Consider the following 19,433-nt stretch of genomic DNA (forward strand, 5'->3'; position numbering starts at 1 on the left):
TCTAAGAAAAGCACAACAGATTTCACTTATAACGTGACTTAAAGGCAAAAATAAATCCTGTTTTTTAGACTGATCCAGTCTAAAACAGAAGTTTCTTGAGGTGCAGTTGTAAGAGCGTTCCTTAGTGATTATGAAATTTCTACAGAAAACTAGTTAACAAAGGAGATGTAAATGTTTGTAGATCAATGGAATAATGTAGCAGGAGGGGGTTGCTTTTCCTGCACAAACAGAACTGGTTTTTGTCTTGTGGCTGCAAGTTGATCACCAAGAAGCCTGTTTCCTCTCCTGCCCTATTGGAGCTCTCATTAATAATTATGTGTTTTCAGTTAATTAAACTGGAACAACACAAAAGTGGACTTGCTTGGATAAGTAGCAAGAAAACATATTTCAATTGTGTTTGGAGAAGGATTTTATTCATTCTTATCAGTGGAGTCACTGATCCACCAAATCTTTATTCATGTGAGTGATCTTTGCACTTGCAAATAATCCTGTTGTAGCTCACTATCTATGAATGAAACTCTTGTCTGCATTAATATACACTCTTTGTTTCAGTGACTGTCAATAGGAAATAATCAAGAGTAAATGTTAAAAAGGGGCATAGCTCCAATTTAAAAAAAAAATAAAATAAAAATTTTGCAAACTATATATACATTCACAAACTTATTTCCAGGTGCAATAGTCTTAAGACAGAAAAAACCTCAAATACTTTTATGCCAAAAATTTAGCAGCCTCTCAAAGTCTGAAATGAACACTCTGGATGTATCTTCCTTATTTATTTTACATTGGTTCAGTATTGCTTAGACTCTAAATTTACCAAATACCGTTTTAGGAACTCTCAGGCCATTAGCCCCCACCTTATAAAATGGTTGTAAAAGCCTGCATCTGCAGTGAATCTCAAAACGTTGAATCTCTATCTGTACATGACAAAAATAAACCTTTTTTTTAAAGGAAAGCAAGAAGCATACGGTATTTTTACACAAAACTGCTGTTCATACAATAGTCACTGCTACACAAAACAATGAGCCTTGCGTTATGGCTGGATTGTTGAGTGTCTTGGTTTCAGCTGGGAGAGTTAATTTTATTCTTAGTAGCTAGTACAGTGCTGTGTTTTGGCTCTGATGTGAGAACAAAGTTGATAGGACACTGATGTTTGTAGTTGTTGCTGGGTGATGTTTGTACTAAGTCAAGGACTTTTCAGTTCCTTGGGTCCTGCCAGCGAGAGGTCTGGAGGGGCACGGGAAACCAGAGGGGACACAGCCAGGACAGGTGACCTGAACTGGCCAAAGGGATATTCCATACCATGGGATGTCATGCTGAGTATATAAGCTGGGGGAAGAAGGAGGAAGGTGGGGACATCTGGCATTATGGTGTTTGTCTTCCCAAGTAACCATTATGCATCCTGGAGATGGCCGGACACCTGCCTGCCCGTGGGAAGTGGGGAATGGATTCCTTGCTTTGCTTTGCTTGCGTGCGCGGCTTCTGCTTTACCTATTAAATTGTTCTTATCTCAACCCCTGAGTTTTACATTCCTTTCCGATCCTTCTTCCCATCCCTCGGGGTGGGGGGGAGTGAGCAAGCGGCTGCGTGGTGCTTGGTTACTGGCTGGGGTTAAACCACGGCATTGAGCCGAATGGTTTAGGCTAAGGAACAGTGTGAGTTCTGCACAGTTCTCCTGAGAGCATCCCCTGTCTGTTATATTGCAGTCGCACAGGGCTAACTGCACAGATGTGTGGGAAGTGGCGTGGTGCCCTGGGGCGGGGTATAGTCCCCTGCCATCTTGGGGTAGGTCTCTGGAGTTCAGTTCCACATCTACAACTTCCCTGTAGGATCTTTGGCAGGTTTTCTCATTGCATTGGATACATCTGTACCATAAAGAGTAGGTTTTGTGTGGTCATAAGCACTGTAAGGCTGTTTCTCACCCACCTTTTGTCCTCTTGGCTACTCTGCAGGTGGCCGTCAGCTTCTCAGGGTGGCTGCATTTGACGAGGGCCTGTGGGCTTGTGCAGCCCTGTGGCCTCCAGACCCTGGGGGCACTGCTGTCGCGAGCCTTGACTGTGGATGTGGGCAAGCCATGGCCACCACGGCTTTGGCAGTGAACGGGGCAGAATCTGGGCTTACTTGCTTCTCTATAAATAGAGATTTGCGATGTAGGAATACACAGAAGATCGATACATAGGGATACTTTGAGAAAATCACATCACAGCCTCGCGTTGATAAAACCTCAGGCACCGTGTATCGCCTGTGAAGCACCGTTGTGCTCTGGAGAATGGCATGACAGACTCATGTTCTGCCCTCTCACTGTCATTGCAAGCTGGAACATGGTCACAGAAAGAGCATTACAAGGATATGACACTACAGTCACAAAGGCAAAAATCAAAACTGTCAGAAATTGAAGGCAATGGCATCTTTAACGCGGTGGGTGAGAAAAGGCTGTCTAGACCACAGTAGAAAACCAGTGTAACTGAGGAGTTAATTGGACTCTTTTAAGTCTGAAAGTAGAACCCAGAGAGCCAACAGAGACTCTTGCTAGCGAGCAGAAAGGACACCCTGCTGCTCTGGGCCACCCTTCCACCCACACTGGTTCAGCTTTTTGTGGGGGGAGCCGTGGCCACCCCATCACGCCCAGTGCATGTTCCCTTGGGTGGCAGATGCAGCACAGTGAGGGTCTTCCTTGGCCTCCCACCGATCCTGACCCATCTCAAGTCTGTGCTGAGATGGCAAAAATTCTTAATATTTGTCAGCTTTAAGGCTAAAGGCACAAGTCCTGGAACTTGGTGGAGTTGACTCTGACGTGTCACAAGCATACAGTAATTAACATAATAAAAAGTAACACATAGTACTGTAGCTACTTAATCATTGATCCTTTTACACTGTACGTTTAGCAGTTTCAGTAAAGCTCACCTAGTGGAGGTCCTTCCTTGCTTTGTGCCTGCGTGGTTGCAGCTCCAGCAGGTTGACTACCACGAGGCTCCAGCTTGGGGGCATTCAATTCCGTCATGGAAGATCTGGAAGAGGAACATGAACACAGGACCATGGTATGAAAGGGAGAATGCAGGGATGTGGCCTGGTGTTTCCTTGGGCAGTTGGCATGGTCTCGCTTCTCCCTCCGGCCGAGCAGGAGCACACACATTCACCTCCAGCCAGGCATGTCCCTGGTCCTCTGCTCGCCATGAAACCCATGGCCCAGCCAAGCTGCCTGTGCTTTCCTGGGGCACACAGACAGGAATGGAGAAAGTGCAGAAATTGCTACAGGAGCAATATTACACACAGCTTAATATCAGTTGTGTAAATACAGCCAAAGTCTGTGTTTGGGAAGCGTGGGTGGGCATTCTGCTTGAGGCTTTGTGTCCTCTGAATTCTCCAGCTTTTCCTGGAAGGGAGCTGCCTGTGTCTTTTAAAACATCCTATGAGGGATGAAAGTTTGCCCAGCACTAGTCATTCAAAACATCTGAGAGAAAATATGCTAGGAAGCAGTTAATCCATCAGCAACAGCAACGACAGACAGTTCCTGGTAATGAGCTGTTGTTTAAGTTCAATAATAAGAATATTAAGAAAGCAGTATAACACGCAAAGGAAAGTAAACCCTGCGTGAGCTATCGCTTTAGCTTAATCCTGTGTATTATATTCAAATACAGTTTTTCTCTCCCTATCGTATTAATAGACACCAGAGTAACAGTAAAAGCCAAAAGGAAGGAAAGCAAAATAGTTGACATCTGGATGTCTAAACTTGGACAACTCTGCCCAGAGCAGACCCTTAAATTAAAACATCACACTTCAGCATAATCCAGTGTGTTGCTAAAGCACCGGAGAGGTGGTGTGGCTGGATTTCATGGCGTTGCTGGTTCAGTTTCTAACACTCCTCCAGCCAGTGCTGGGTGGTTAGTGCCTCTCTGAACCCATCCATGCAAAGAAGGCACTTGCAAAGTCCTTGGAGGATGGAATGCATTTTGTCTAGAAAATAATCTAACTCTGAGTGTTACCTCCTTCTTTCTCTCCTGGTCTCAATTTATTAAGCTGAGGGATGCCTCAGGGAGAGGTTAGTGAAGTTTCCCGTGATCTGGCCCTGTGCCTCCCTCCCTGAGGAGCCCAGCAAGATGCTGTGTTGGACATAGCTGCTGCAAAGACCTCCTTCATGTCAAACACCTGAGACCATTCTGGTTAAATAAATCTGTGGGAGAAAGTATAGGCTCCCAGGAAAGCAGATGGTACCGTGTCAATGAGTAAATCGTCATCTGGTGTGAATCAGTGAGGTTGTGCTGCCGTCAGCAGAGCCGAGCTGGTTTGCACCAGCTAAGCACCTTGCTCTGCCTCCATTGAGGCACTGGCATGTAGGATGAAGGCAGAGGGAAGCCAGAGGAGTAGTGTGGGATCACCAGCAGCTCCTACCAGTCTCATTTTCCCCCTGGGGCTCATTATTTGGGAACTGCTTTCCCCAGCCCTCACAAATGCTTGTCCAGCAGCGGGATTTTGCACCACCTTTTCCTGTGGATGAAGACCGTGAGGCTCAAGGCAGGTTTTCCCTGAACTGCAAGGGAAAGAGACCGCAAATCTTATTTTCCTTCCCTATCACCAGGCTTATATTTAGGGTGGTTGGTTACTTTATTGAAAATGTTGTATCCGGAGTGTGCTTTGCAAATACATATAAGGAATCGCTGTCTTCCATGCTAAGACCTGGCATTAGCAGGGTGTTAGGCCAGAGGAGGGTGAAGCTGCACTAGCGTGGCTTCTGGTCTGCCCCCCCACACATCCTGCCTGCCAGAAGCACTGTAGATGCACAGGTAGGCATACAGCTCCTTGCAACACCTGCCGGGGGAAAGAACCGAAGATCAGCCCCACGGCAGGGGAATCCCTTCCTGGGGGTGGCTCGGGGTCTGCCTCACCAACGGGTCCCATTTGGACTTGGATCCCTGTGGGAATCTTATTCCAACAAAGAAGGGAGCAGGAAGGTACAGCTCTACTTTTTCATAGCAGGACCTATTGCATCCTGTCCTGTAGGCTCCCTGCTGTCTAAGAAATCAGTTAAACTAGTAATAAAAACCCAAAGAAATGGATTTTACCTAAGCTTCATTTTTCTTTGCTCATTGTAAATAATTTCCCAGGCACCTCCACCCTCAGAAGGGAGCAGAGAGCCCCCACCACACTCTCATTGCTCAAGATTCACCTCCAGCCATCCCTGCCAAATTTTTCCTTTTTTCTCTCCTTTCTAGGTTGAGGTCTTTAATAATTTTGTGTCTCTTTCGGCCTAGGCTCCAGCCTGGGAAAAACAAACCTGCTAGCCTGGTGAAAGCCAAACACACACGGCCCAATTACCAGCTTCCCCACTGTTCCTTTGGGCTGGCTGGTATTCTCCCTGCCTTTGTTTCGCTGCCTGCTCCCTGCCTCTGAGCAGCTTCCTTTGACTCCGCTCCACGCAGCCGGGCAGAACGAGATCCAGCAGGTAAACTGAGGAAGGGCTATTGTCCAGCCACCCTTTGCCTGCGGACCACTGCGGTTTATCTGCTGGTGGAGCTTCATGCGGGCGTACTTTGGGCATAAAGGGCTGCTTTGCTTTTTAATGAGGGGAAAATGCGTTGTTCCTTTGCACTTAAAATACTTGTGCATGGGGAAGGCAGCGTTGGTGTGTCTGTAACAGCGGGTGATGTATCACAGTTTGGGTGCAGGGCGCGGGTCGCATTGTGTGGACTCTGACTGTGTGGTTGTGCCTTGGCTGGTGCTTGTCCTGGCAGCCTTTGGAAGAGTCAGGGAGGATGGATGGGGCAGCCTCTGCAGCCATGCGCTCCTGCTGCTCTCTGGGATGACGGAAGATGCATGGGAGCACTGCTGTGAGGACCTGGCCAGGCTGTCCTGTGGTGGTGGGAGGCTGGTGCTTGTTACCCGTCAGCACAATCTGGGAGGTGGGAACTGTCAGGGATGAGCCACTGCCAGCTCCCAGGGTAGGTGCTCACCACAGCAGGGTCTCAACTCCTGCCGCTGCCGAGCTCCCTCTCTGCAGCTGCAGGGGCATCCACCTCCCATTTTATAGGAGGGCAAACTGTTCTCTAAATGTGCACCAACTGGGATCCCCAGAAGAGCTCTGGAGGGTGAGGAGGAGGAGCAGCCAGTCCTATGTCCCTTTCTCAGGCAGCACCAGCTCATCCCCCTGTCCCAGATACCCTGTCTTGCTGTGACCTGAGTGCCCATGGAGCTGTTCAGGTGATGAGGGCTCCTGCTGAGGACCAGCTCGCCACAGTTACATCTGTGCAGTCCTCCAGCCCTGGGGCTGCCAGGTCACATCTGTCTGGCTGCAGTTGCTCAAGCCGGGCAGCCCCAGGCAAGCTGCCCACGCTGAGCCTGGGCATGCTCTGGGGTGATGCTAGCTGGTAGAGCTAAAGCCATGCCAGGGTGGCACTGACTGAAGGCAGGCAGTCGAAGAGAAAAGATTGGGGTTAGGTGGGTTTCTCCCACTGACTCAGTGGAGTAGTGTAAGTGTGCGAAGTGTGGGGCATGCAGCTGGCCACTGGTACCTGTCCTCAAGAGCAGGATGCTTTGGGAGATGCGATGGATGCCCCAAGACAGAGTCCCCGAGATGTGCGGCGGCTGCATGGCTGCTCTTGAGTTAACAACTAAAAATCAATTTTGAAGGGTGAGAACTGACCAGAAACAAAATATCTTCCCCGTTTTTCACTAGCATGGCTGTGGCTATGAACGCACTCGCCCTGCTCAAAGGATTTACAGTTCATGAAGGATTTGTGTGTGGGGAGGGAGCCAGCAAGGGGAGCACTGGGGAGAAGCTTAGAAGTGAATTGTTAGAACATATCTCCAACTCAGCGTTCAGTTTGTAAAACAAATTCTTCAGGCAGGTGCTTGAATTCACAGCCTCTTTAGAGGGAATTTATCAGCCCCAGGAATATATTGGTTAAGAAAAAAAAAAAAACAACCAACTATTGCCATCAGCTGCTAGGAGGGAAAAGCTAATCATCTAAACTTTACGGCGGGAGAGGTGCAGCTGTCAAAGCAATAAGGTAAATGAGTCTGAGGCTGAAATGGTTTTTGCAGCAGAACTCTGCTCCCTGCTAAATAGGGGAGATTGAACTATAGCACCATTCCACTATTCCCTGGTAATGCACCATTTTGGGGCTGACTGGGTGGTCTTAAGTCCATTGCTACAGTGGCTATATCGCTGATACCAATCAAGGCCCCGCAGCTGAGACCCTGAGTGACCTGCTTCAGCAGCTTTTTTCAAACCTCAATTCACTCATTTGTGTGGGATGCTTTTCTGCTACTTTATTTATGGGATTACATAAATGAGCCATTAAAAATGTAAATCTTCAGAACAGTTGAATAATAAAGATTTAAACAATAAGCTCAGGGCGGTACAGTACAGAAACTTCCCCGAACCAGCAGTACTGCACCATCGTGGCTATGGCAACAATAGCGGGTTAAGGGAAAGGGAGAGCAAGGAGGAAAATAAAACATCCCGGCATTGTTACAGTCACTGGCACCACAGAAAGATTAGGGATTTTTTTTTTTTTTTGCAGAGTATTAGAACAATAATGAAGATGTGCCATTATGCGCCACAAAGGAGACCATGCCATCCCTCACATAGTGCAGGTGTCAAAACAATCGGGCTGGCCACAGAATTGAGTTTAAGTGAAGTTTGTCCCACCTCACTATGAAGCGTTTAACCCTTCCCGGGCCAGAGCCAGCTGCAGACATGCCATGGCTAGTGCAGGCTTTTTTTTCCTCTCTTCTGTACCGTTAGGCATCTGGTCTGAGCATCTTTCTTCATCAGCAGTGGCAACGAAGATGTACGCTACGTACCTTACTGAGGAGGAGCTGGCTGCAGGTTTTATTTGGCTTTCCTCGTGCTTATATCACGTTATAAGTACCTGGTGAATCAATAACACAGTGAAGAATTTTACTGAGGTTTATGTAAGTCCCACTGTAGCCTTCTCTCTGCAATAAAATGATTGAAGTAGCTTTTAAGCTCTGCTAAGCTCAAAATCTATGAAATGAAGTAGCAATCTACTGATTTTCCCTGTACAGCTGTGTGTTTTACCTGTCACATAATAACCTTCACATGACAACTGTAGTGAAGAAGATGACGATTCCACCAGCATTTCAGAGATGCCCACCCCAAAGACAAGCTCTAAGCCAAGTGCTCTCCCTAGAAGCATATTACAGCATGTGGTGCACTACTTTAGTAAGTTTTTCCTATTGATTGGTTCTGGCAACTAAGTAGCTATTCAGTATAAGTGAATTTTGGAGTTTATTTGGGAGAGTAAATTTAGGAATTTTTATAAAATTCCACAGTGGATTTTGGAATTTATATAAAAGACATATTACCTCCCTGTTTCAAAGGTCACCACTCTCTGGATTTGAGTATTTCTAACCTAAAGGCAATCGTATACCCCTACCACCCTAATTCCTATGCTGTAAGAGGGGTGAGGCCAGGGCTCAGCATCCATTGCTTCCTGGGGAATCACGACTCACAGAAAAGGCGATGATCCTACCAAACCTGGGCTGTGTTTATAGCTGTGACCATGATGAAAACAGCTGCATTCAGATAGAACATTTTGAATTGCTTGGGCTTGTAAAACTTACAAATTAAGTGCCATATGGAAAAAGGAAAACTTAAATTCTTCTGTAAATAATACAAGTAGGCAAGATATGCTATGGTTTGCAAGTGAAGTCCTCTGCAACAATGGGTTTTCATGCATCGCTGTATTAGACTGATCTTTAAAACATCATCTTATTTCAGAAACATGGGACCTGAGCAGGATTCCCATCTCACAGCTGTGCAAATCCATAAACATCAGAAGAGTTATTGTGAATTCATGCTGGTGAAAATTAGAAATGAAGCTGTTTTGTAGTCTCTCTTACCCTTAAAGTTCAGCATTCTTTGTCGATTCTTGCTATCTGTACTTTCTGAAGACTGCTTACAGTAGTGTACCAATGTCATAATGAGTTTTTAGCAATATAACATCCAGCTTTCAACTTAGCATCACAGAGGGGTTGATGTTGGAAGGCACCTCCACAGGTCACCTGGTCCAACCTTCCTGCTCAAGCAGGGCCATGTAGAGCTGGTTGCCCAGGGCCGTGTCCACACAGCTTCTGAATATCTCCAAGGAGTTACGAGTATCTCCAAGTATCCTGGTGTTACATTACCATATTGTGATGAGTTATTATAGGTGCAACTTCTATTGATAACAATAGGACCTATTTCACTGTACGTAGACAATGGACCCCACAAAAGCATGCCAACCCTCTAAAGTTTTTTACCTGCTGCAAGGGGAGAGGAAAGATTCCTGGTAGTAGAAACAGGGAAATATTTAAGTAATGGCAACGATGAAGTTTATTTTCTAAATGGTGGCTCTCCCAGTGGGGTTGTATGTTTGGGGCAAGGGAAGGGAGAGATGAAAAGGGAAAATGGATTTCTTGGCAAAGTAGAGAGGTCACAAGAACGCAAAACGTAGACAGCTTTGTGTTAATGAGGAAAGTCTTCTTCTGGGTTGCATATCAGACTTTTTGAGATCACTGGATTTATCTCAGGGCAGAATTGGGATTTTAGGATAGACAGGTCCTGCCCTCAGTCAGAGTGGTGAACTTAGTGGTATTTCCAGATGGTCCTGCCTTACTGTGCATGATACTCTTAGGTACAAGTGGTTTGCGCAGCTCTGAACACTAAGGTGGCAGGTCATGGACTGCAGCCTCATCCAGTCCCAGAGCAGAGTGACCAGGCATACCTGCTCCAAGCCAGCTCCCATGCACGGCAGAGTTGCTCTTGCATGGAGCAGGAGGATGTCATTCATATCCAAAGCATATTCTGTATTGTGTTTAGTTTCTACATCCATTTGCATGATGTGAGTCTCCAGCAAGCAGGCCCGTGTGACAGGCAAGGGATACAGGGCTTCTGCAATCCAGCCCAAAGGCAGCTTTGTGCAGCACCACCCACCACGTGGCTAGCACGTACAAAAGAGGTGCCCGTGTTGGGCAACCACTTCAGAAGTCCCCACATTAGCTTTTCCACCTCTGTGCACAAAGTGAGGGGGCAGTACAGAGGAAAACTGGCCTTGAGGAAGATCTCCCAGGGATTAATGTCACGTATGTATTCACACTTCTGCTAAGATATTGTGGCCTGAGACATCTGGATCCAGGTCCTTAAGCATATTTAAAGAAGAAGTCACGGACTACAATCCTGTTTACTTCAGGAGATAGCTGAATATTAATTTTAGCCTTTTCAATCTGAAAGCAGGTGCTTTGTGGAAAATAGAGACTTAAGAAGATCAGCCGCTCCAGCATCCTAATGTACATGATTTTCTTTTCTCTTCATTCTACATCAGCTTAATTCATTTATTTCTGAAAGGGAAAAAGGTCTATCCTACAATGCAACCAAGGAGACTTTCCCAGTGTCTTATCTATGAACTCTACATGGCCAGTGATCCCATTCCCCATTCCAGTTCTTAGTGGTGTGACTTGTAAGTGCCTGCAAGGAGAAGGGCAGGGCATGGTGTGAGCTGGTGAGCTCCCCTGGCACGGGGTGCTGCCTTCCTGCGTCTTGGCTGGGTAAGTAACTGCAGAAGCTGAGCTGACAGCCCAGTCCAGGCATTTCTACGCTCAAACAGCTCAAATGGGTCCTGGCTGTGGCTGCGCTCTATCCTGGTTAAGGCTGAATCCATGTGGCAATATGGGACGTGCCCACCAGTCTCCCAGCTGTGATTCTGCTCTGAAACGGAAAAGCAAAACAAATCAGATTCCAAATCAATTAACAACATACGCTTGCAGGAAAAATCCCTCTTTGAACCACCAGATTTGGTTAGTGATGGTTTTGAGTATTACATCATTGCTTCAGTCTCTATATGAAAGTAAATAATTGTATTTCGTTTCCAAAGTTGGTAGAAAGATAGCGGCAGTCTTCATCGGCTTTTCCTACATCTCACTGGCAAGCCCGGAATTGGACCCTGAGAATATTAGGACACCAGGGTTGAGGGAGGTTTGGTTTACACAAACGGCAGGTTTACACGGTGGGTGCACGATGAATTAGACACTTCCCGGTAGTTCACGTGTCAGACTGGAGCCCTCCTGGTGTCATCAAAGCGGTTCTCCTCTCTGTTCCCTCAGTCACCAGCACTGAGGGAAGCCTTCAGGTCCTCTCTGACTTGAAACCTCTCTTATGATGTAGGAATGAAAAGTTTGGACCTCATGAGGAGGAAGGAGGGAACTTTTTCAATGATCTGGAATTGTGTGAAGCAGCTTCTCTTCTTTGAGCAGGATTCAGTCCTGAGCTCCGGGTCTTTGCTGTGCCATTGTTGCCAGGAGCACTCTCCTTCTTCCCGCCCCATCTTCCCACAGGCAGCTTCAAGGCTGAAGGTCACCTGCACCAAACTGCTTCATGCTGTTGTCCTGGGTCAGGAAAGCTCATAAATATGAGCTTCAGTGGGGGAGAAAGACCAGGGTGGCTACCTCCTCTTCTCGCAAATATTTCAGGGATAAGAAAAGCCAAATTTCACCTCTGGCTTTATACAAGGGAGGCTTCCCTTACAGCTTTCCCAACATGCCAGTTTTTAAGTACTTTGGCTGGTATTTAAATGGGGCTGGAAGTCTTCAGCAAATACGGAGTCCTAGGTTGGACAGCTGCATCAAGATAGGTCTGGGAGTCTCAGAGCCCTGCTGCAGGACCAGGAAAGCCAGGAGAGAAGCTGGTGGGAATATGGGAGTTGTGCCTGTGTCCTGAGTTCCTCAGAGACTACAGGGCAGCCCTGGCCTTGGGGCTGGTAGTGAGGGTGGAGATGGGGAAGGACGGCTAACACTCTCCTTTATCCAAAGCTATGGTAGCAAACTGCAGGCCTGGGCATGATTCACACTGGCCTTGCTCCATTGCCTTACCTCAGACAGAAGTGCAATTGCTGCCTGGCTCAGATGGGAATGTCCTGTGCTTACCTGACACAAGTGTGAAGGCTCACCAGGACCAAAGACCATAAGACTCACAGCTGCTGAGCTCCCCTGCATCCTCCAGGTGGAAAACTTGCTGCCAGGGTCAACAAGGTCCTCACTTTTTTACTGACTTCAGGTTAAAAATGCAAATCGATACAACCAGCTCTTTTCCGGGGGGGATGGAAGAATGAGGAATGAAGGGTGTTTTGCAGCCTCATCACCATTGCTCAGGTGGGATCAGCCCTTTCACTGCTCCCCTGAGTTAGCAGAAAGCATCACCATGAAGCAACAGAAAATTGACCTTCCTTTGAAATGGACAGATTGAAAGAGCCTCCCCATAAGCTGCTATTTTCCTCCTCATGCCTGCATCAGTGCATCTGTCTCCAGCCCTCTGCTGGGACCCATCACAGAAGGTGGCCAGGAGCTGAGGTCTGCAGGGGCTACTGCCACCCAGTTAAGCCACAGTCAGGTGAAAGCTAGGGTGCTTTGGAGTAGCAGCAGCTGTGGTGAAAGAATGGCCTGGGGTGGGTGCCTGCAAAGAACAGTTTTCAAGGAGCAGGGGTGCCTACCACAGCCTGGAAATACAAGAAGCTCTTGGAGAAATAATTCCTTCTTCTGACCCAGAAAGGAGACAGAAACCTTCTTAATCTGAAGTCTGTGGCTCCTGTTTGAAGTCTGAAGAAAAGCTCCTATGCCTGAAAGTTTTATTCTCCATCTCTGTTAGTCTAATAAAAAGTTTCCATTGCACCAATGTAAGATGCTTTCTTTGCTTCCTTCTCCTTTCTTTTTTAACCTGTTTGCCCCCAAATGAAAGTGATAATTTGACACCGAAAATAAAGCTAGATTTTCCCCCGTCATAAACGGTGAATACAATTGCAGGAACAACATTGACTATCACCATGTGTTTAAATAAAAATAAAACAACCAAAAATAACCAGTGTGAATTCAAAGTGAAAATGAATGGAGTCTGCCTCATTCATAAATGTCATACAAGACTTCGGTTAAAAAGGCAAGCCTGTCATCCCAAGGCCAGCAGCTGTTGTTATGTTGAACAAAATGGGTACAAATGGGTATTATTTTAAAGCGAAATGCCTAATCCCAGGCCTAACAAGCCCACTGTCCTCTCTGTAACCCTGTGTCATACAAGCCATGATCTCCAGTAGAGGGCTTGATTGCACAGGAAATAAAATTCCCTGGCTGTGCCCTACCAAACCGACAAACACCCTGGCAATGTTTGAGTTACTATGGCAATCACAAAATAGGAAGGCCTTTTCTTCTTTTCCCCATCTCTGCATGCAGCCGCAGGCTGCTCCTGAATAGCTCACATCTGCAAAAAGTTTTAACACGGTACTCAGATAAAGAAAAGGATCCCAAAAATGGGCATTGACCCGTCTCAAAAAATGTTGCAAATTTTATATACAAGAATTGGGGAGCTGTGCCACTTTGCGCAGGTTATGTCATAATGTGAACAAAAAGGGATAAAAGCTGATGAAGGCTTTTGCTGTCAAATATGGAGAGAGGGGAAAAAGCAGAAGTAAATGACAGCTTTAATGCAGATGTAAGAAGGAAAGTCAAAGATGGGTGACAGAAAGTTGCTGGTCAATGAATAAGGGAAAAATTTCAAACACAAAAACCAAACAAAAGAGTAAAATACAATAAAAATCTCACTATAGAGAATACTGAGAAAAGTCCCAAAAGCACAGTGAGCAAAATCTTGGAGCTATCAAACCATGTGAAACAGACATGTGGTTCTTTAGAGCGGCCCATTTCAGGCATTAATAGCTCCTATTATAAAGAGGGAACCTGATCTCTGGCCTGGAAAGCTTTCAAGAAGCAGACTTTTTACAACAAAATTGAAAAGCAAAACAAAACTGAACGTTTCTGCCTTGCACAAATTAACTAGGATTTTGGTCTTTCTAGACAAATTTGGTCCTGCATAATGAACTGTTACAGATTTTACCAGTTTTCCTTGTACAAATGCTTTCTGGTAATGGAGAATAATTATGTATTTAAATGGAGACTCGCTTTCTGGCAGATCTTACGATCGTGCACTTTCTGACAGTATGCTTTCCACCATTAAAATATATTTATTGTTAATAGAAACTCATCTTTACCAACAAGCTGATTTCAACCACCTGATTTAGATGCCTGCGTAGAGTATGTGAATGCATGTTAAGAGCCTGATGGTCTCACTGAGCTATTTAATCCCAGTCGGGGGAAAGGTATGAATCCAGGATTTAATGCGTAGGTCTGCTGCTCTGAGCTAATTTTTGTCTCAGATGTCTGGATCTGTGGTGTGGGAGCTGGAAAGTGCCACCACCGTCTCCATGTATGGTAGCTCCGTCTCGCAAGAAGGTTCAGTAAGAGTAAATTTACTCTTAATTTGTTCTTAATCCTAGGTTCGATTGACACATTATAGCTTCTGAAAGTATTATTGCACTTTAAAAGCTCTTACTGACAAGTCACATTAATCACTAGCGTCTGAGAAAGCCTTAATGTGGGGAAATGAATGAAAATGGCATAAACAGTTCACAAAAAAAGTCCAAAGGGCCAAAAGAAGCCCCAAATCCAGTAAAAGTGGGACTGCATTATACATTCATTGACTCTTGTTCTTTTGGGGGTGTTTTGGTATGAAAAGAAAGAGACAATAGAAGACAATAGCGGTACCTTATCAAAGTTCATTCAAGCAGCTATTTCAAATACTTTTAACGGCTTGTCACTGGGTCTTGCAAGTCTCCAAGAGTCTAAACACTCTGTCACATTTGTGTACTAACCACTTAAAGTGCTGCTAAAGCCTTTTGACCTGGACTGACTCTCCTTTATCTGGGTCAAAATGCAAGGCAAAGCCTTTGTGTTCCACGGCCTTCATTAAATTCATTGATTTGACCTGTATTTTAAAGACCAAAAGTCAAATGGAATGGGAAGTTAAAGTTCCCATACAAAATCTTCCACTGAGCACTTCACTGCCTCCTTGAACTATGTAACATTCAGAAAAGGCCATCTCACGGCCATTTGAAGTGTGGGCTATAGCTGGAGTGGCAGTTTTGTCCATTTTTTTCAAGACCATTGAAGGGATTCATCAGAGCTTTCCCTCTCTTAAATGAGGACAAAAAAGTTGAAGCTTGCAGACAGTCCCACTGACCATTTTTTCTTGCTCTGAGTCATCTGTTCAACAGGGCATAGCAAAGTTCAGTGGTAGATAAATATTATTTAAACCTCTTTAGCACACAACAGACAGGGATGAGGTTTGTTGCTTTACATTAGACTCTTGATGTGCTCCTGGTCAACTGCACTATTGGGGAAAAAGAAGCAATCAGCTTTTAAAGGTCAAGAAATAAACCCTCTTCTGCTTTTGGAGACCAAATTTCAGAACTAATGTTCTGGAATAGAGCATAAAACCCAAACCCAAAGCCTTTAGAGAAAAAGCATAAGTTTAAGCCTTAATTTAGTTTTCAACTAGGACTCAGACATCAAAAAGCTTGAAACCTGGGGGTTTCATTTATCCCTAGTAAAGGGTACGGTCTTGGACCGAGAGATGTTTCTGCATGTGGCTGACCCAGCTGATGGTGTGGGTCTGAGAAGGAAGAGGCTGCTTGTAAACTGGCAAACCAGTCCAGGTTGACCAGGGAGGCAGGTCCTGCCCTGTGGGGATGTGAGCAAGAGCAGATGCCAAGGACCCTGGCTTGCCTCTGCGATGCCCTTGTGCAAGGCAGGAACAGGCTGGTCACCTTGTCTTGCCTGGTTGGAGTTCATGGCTTATTTACACATGAAGAGTGAAGTGAAAGAAAAAATAAATTACCCATATGAAAGTACACTTTAGCCAAATGACAGGCCACACAGATCTTCAAAAACAACAGCTTGCCTTGAGAAGATCTGCAAGTTTATAATTTCACTATAAAAAAGATCATGCATGGTCCAAGTATTTGGCACAGATTTCCAGAAATTCTTATTTTTATGACTGGCATTAGGAGCGCCAGCTGCCTAGAGGTGTTAGGTCATGCCACCGAAGGCTCATCCCTGTCAACATGAAGAAGCACGGAAGAACAGTGATGACAGGGCAGGAACCCCCATAACCTGATTGGAGAAAACCAAGAAACCTGGGAAAACCTGCCGTTCCCAGGGCTGTCATGGAGAAGGCATCAGCCTCATGGTCTGGGGGTAACAGCCCCCAACCGAGAGGCTCCCTGCTCACCTTACAGACTGAAGGGGTTATTGCCTACAGGGGTGTGGGACTCAGTATGGGGAGAGGGGGAAAAACATTTGAGGATTGTACAAAACTTGCTGTAAGAAAGGACTAAAGGTGGGGACAGAGAGGAGTGGAGGTGCTTCAGGGAAATACGCGTGGGGAAACAGGGAAAGAGAATGAAAAGGGCTGGCTGCGTATAACGAAGGCACCGGTCTGACCGTGTGCCTGATCACTGCACCCTGTCCCATCTTCTCATGAAACTCCTTATCTAGCTGCTTCCCTGGACACGGGGTCTCTGTGCCTGGGTGTGCATGGAGGTGTGAGCACCAGAAACCAGAGCAGACTGTGAGCCACACATGTCCATATGGCAGCAACCATCGTGGCCTCTCAGATAGCCCTAGATACCCGAGTCAGGCACCTGGTTAAAGGCTTTTAGCTGTCCGAGCGTTGAGCCAAATGCTGGATGCAAATCTCCTCCTTGCAGCCAGTCAAGTGGCTCACTGACATTTCTGCTCCCGGGAGCTGGGGTGGCTCACACCTCCAGCTTGCACATCAGCCTGCACATGGAGTGACTTACAGGCAGGACGGGTATGGGCTGAAAGCGTTTCAGAAATAGGGGGGATCCTTACTGCTGAAGAAATGTGCTGGAGCCTGAGGAGGGATGGCTCTTGGAGTGTATCTCCACAGGATCTGCAGAAACTGATTTTCAGTTGCAGAGACCTGACCATTCGTTTTCCACATCTCACCCACTCGAATCCTGAGAGCTGTTTACAGGCGTGAGCAACTAGGAGGCTAAGAGATGTGAAGGCAGCGCAGAGTCCAGAGACACCGTGGTGGGAAGACAGCAGAGGGAATGAGCGGAGGAGAGAAATGTGGGTCAGTGCTCTGCTTGGATTCCGTCTCAGCAAAAGTTTGGCCATCCCACACTTCCTCCTCTTCCTCCCCAAACACAGCTATCTGCTCTTGGCCCCCTCAGAGCAGCAACGCTCTCAGGAGCTTTGAAGTGGTTAAAATGCTTTTTCAGGTGCTGCCAGCAGACTGCATCCAGCTCTGAGCTGATGCACAACCAGGGTGAACCAAGTGCTTTAATCCATAAAACAAATGAACTCAGTAACCCTGGCAGCTCACACGGGGATCACTGATGAGTTTAAATGTTCAAAAGAAAGTCCAGGAACAGGTAAAATCCTCTTCATCTAGCAGTAAAATCTTCTTCATCTAGCAGTAGGTCTCTAAAAGAATAGTTTCTTCTATTTCTAGTAAAAGAATAGTTTCTTCTATTTCTAGGTTCACATAATTATGATTTTACAAATCTCACCACCTAAAAGATGTCGAGGAAAGGAAGCAGCAGAAACAACACATGGTGCCTTTGGTGTTGGGTAGCGGCAGGATGTCCAGCCAGCCTTTCTGTAAAGGCTGGCTGGAAAAATGGAGGAATAAAGGTTTCTTTAGCTTTTGGATGAATTCTGTGGTTCCCAGAAAGGTCAGTCTGACATCTTCCAAGGGTGTAGTGTTCATTCAAAAGAAGCAATTGCAAACTTAAGGAAAAAAAAAAAAAAAAACAAAACACCAAAACCAACCCAGAAGTAAAACAGCCCTTTGAGCCGTTATTTTCTATGATTCTGATTTTGTACAAAATCAAGATTCTAAAAGCCAGAACAGGACTCCTAACCAAGGCTATTTTACTTGACATTTTCTTGTTTGCAAAATTATTTGTAAAAGGATTTTGTTTGTCTTATTTATTACTCACCTGTAGCGATTTGCTCAGCAGTTGGGCAGTCTCGGAATTGTCTGCAGACTCCTTGTCTATTGCTTTGTGCATTCCTAAAATGTTTTCTTCTTTTTATGTTTTGTGACTGGGACATAATTGGTAACTTTGAGACACTTTTTTTCTGATGTCCAGTTGGGCAATTCCTGGAGCTTTGAAGATTTACCAGATGATCCTTTCCTACTGTGACTCTTCATGGAGGAGCATGTTTGCCAGAGGCTCTATATCCATGAGCATCCTAGCAAACCATATTCCTCTTACATCTCTGGAAAGGAATGAGATGAAGGAGGAGTTGAATGCCACCAAAGCAGACTGATTATTTTGTATTTTGGAAAACATTCGCAAAAATCTCTTTGGAGTTAGCTGTAAACAGTCATTCTAAAACAGTGTCTCTGTTAAAGGGGTATTGTTCCCGGCCACCAAAGCAGAATAAAAGTAACTCCAGGACCACATTCAGAGATGTGGTAAACATCTACTCCACGGCATGCTCCCCCTTCCTGCCAGCCCATGGTGGTCCCTTTGCAGCAAGAGCTTTCTTTGGGCTCTGGGGAGAGCAGGAAGCTGTTAGGGGAGAAACTGCAGAAGGTGAGCTTGAGAAACACCCTGGTGGGTCAGAGCAGTAGACCTCTATCGCTCTACTCTGTCTCCGTCGGTGGCGGTAGGAGGTGCTATGAGGTAGAGCACAGGAGTTTTACTGCTTGTGGTCCATTCACACTGCTGGGGTCCCCCAGCCCCAGAGGTCATGGGATGTTAGTAGGAAGTACCTCCGTAGGCTCCTGAGTACCACCTCATGAGCCTGATGGCCACAGATGTGTCTAATCCCCTTGTGAACCTGCTGATACCATTCACCTTTGCAGCCTCCCATGGATGTGATTTCCAGATGCTTGCTACCAGCCACGCTGTCTCCCTGAATTTCCCTGAGTGGGTGCTTTCTGGTGCTTGCATTAAGGGATGTAGTGAGCAGCAGTTCCACGTTTGCCTTATCCATCACCTTCATGGTTTTATGAACTCTGTATACATTCCCTCAGCCTTCTCTCCTCTAAACTGAGGAGTTGTCTTAATCTTTCCACATAAAGTGGCTTCTTCACCCCACAGTCATTTTCACTGCTTTTTTCTATAACTTCTGACTTCACTATATCCTTCTTGCGATGCACAGACCCAAACTGCACCCAGTAGTCAATGTATGGGAGAAATAAGGATTTCGGCCTCTCTTAATTCTAAAAACAAGATGAAAAAGAATACAAAATCAGTTAAATGTAAGCCACATTATGCACTAAATAAAGAGGGTTATGTTATACCATGAACACCATAGAGGGTTATGTTATACCACGAACACCTTAGTAATCCTATGAGTAGCCCCGGTTCAAACAAGGCTCCCAGTGGGAGAGAATTTGTCCGTGTGAAGCCTGCCAGGTGCTCTGGAGGTTACAGCACACACAGGCTGCCTCCTGAGGCAAAAGCTGCTTAAAAATATGAGGCTGAGTAACAACGTCTGAGCTCAGGTCACCCATCTCTGAAGTACAGACACACAGTAAGTCTCAAGCACTCCCCTGGTAGGATGTACAGCTG

The sequence above is a fragment of the Falco biarmicus genome, chromosome 2, assembly GCF_023638135.1.
Source record: "Falco biarmicus isolate bFalBia1 chromosome 2, bFalBia1.pri, whole genome shotgun sequence".
Taxonomy (NCBI): domain Eukaryota; kingdom Metazoa; phylum Chordata; class Aves; order Falconiformes; family Falconidae; genus Falco; species Falco biarmicus.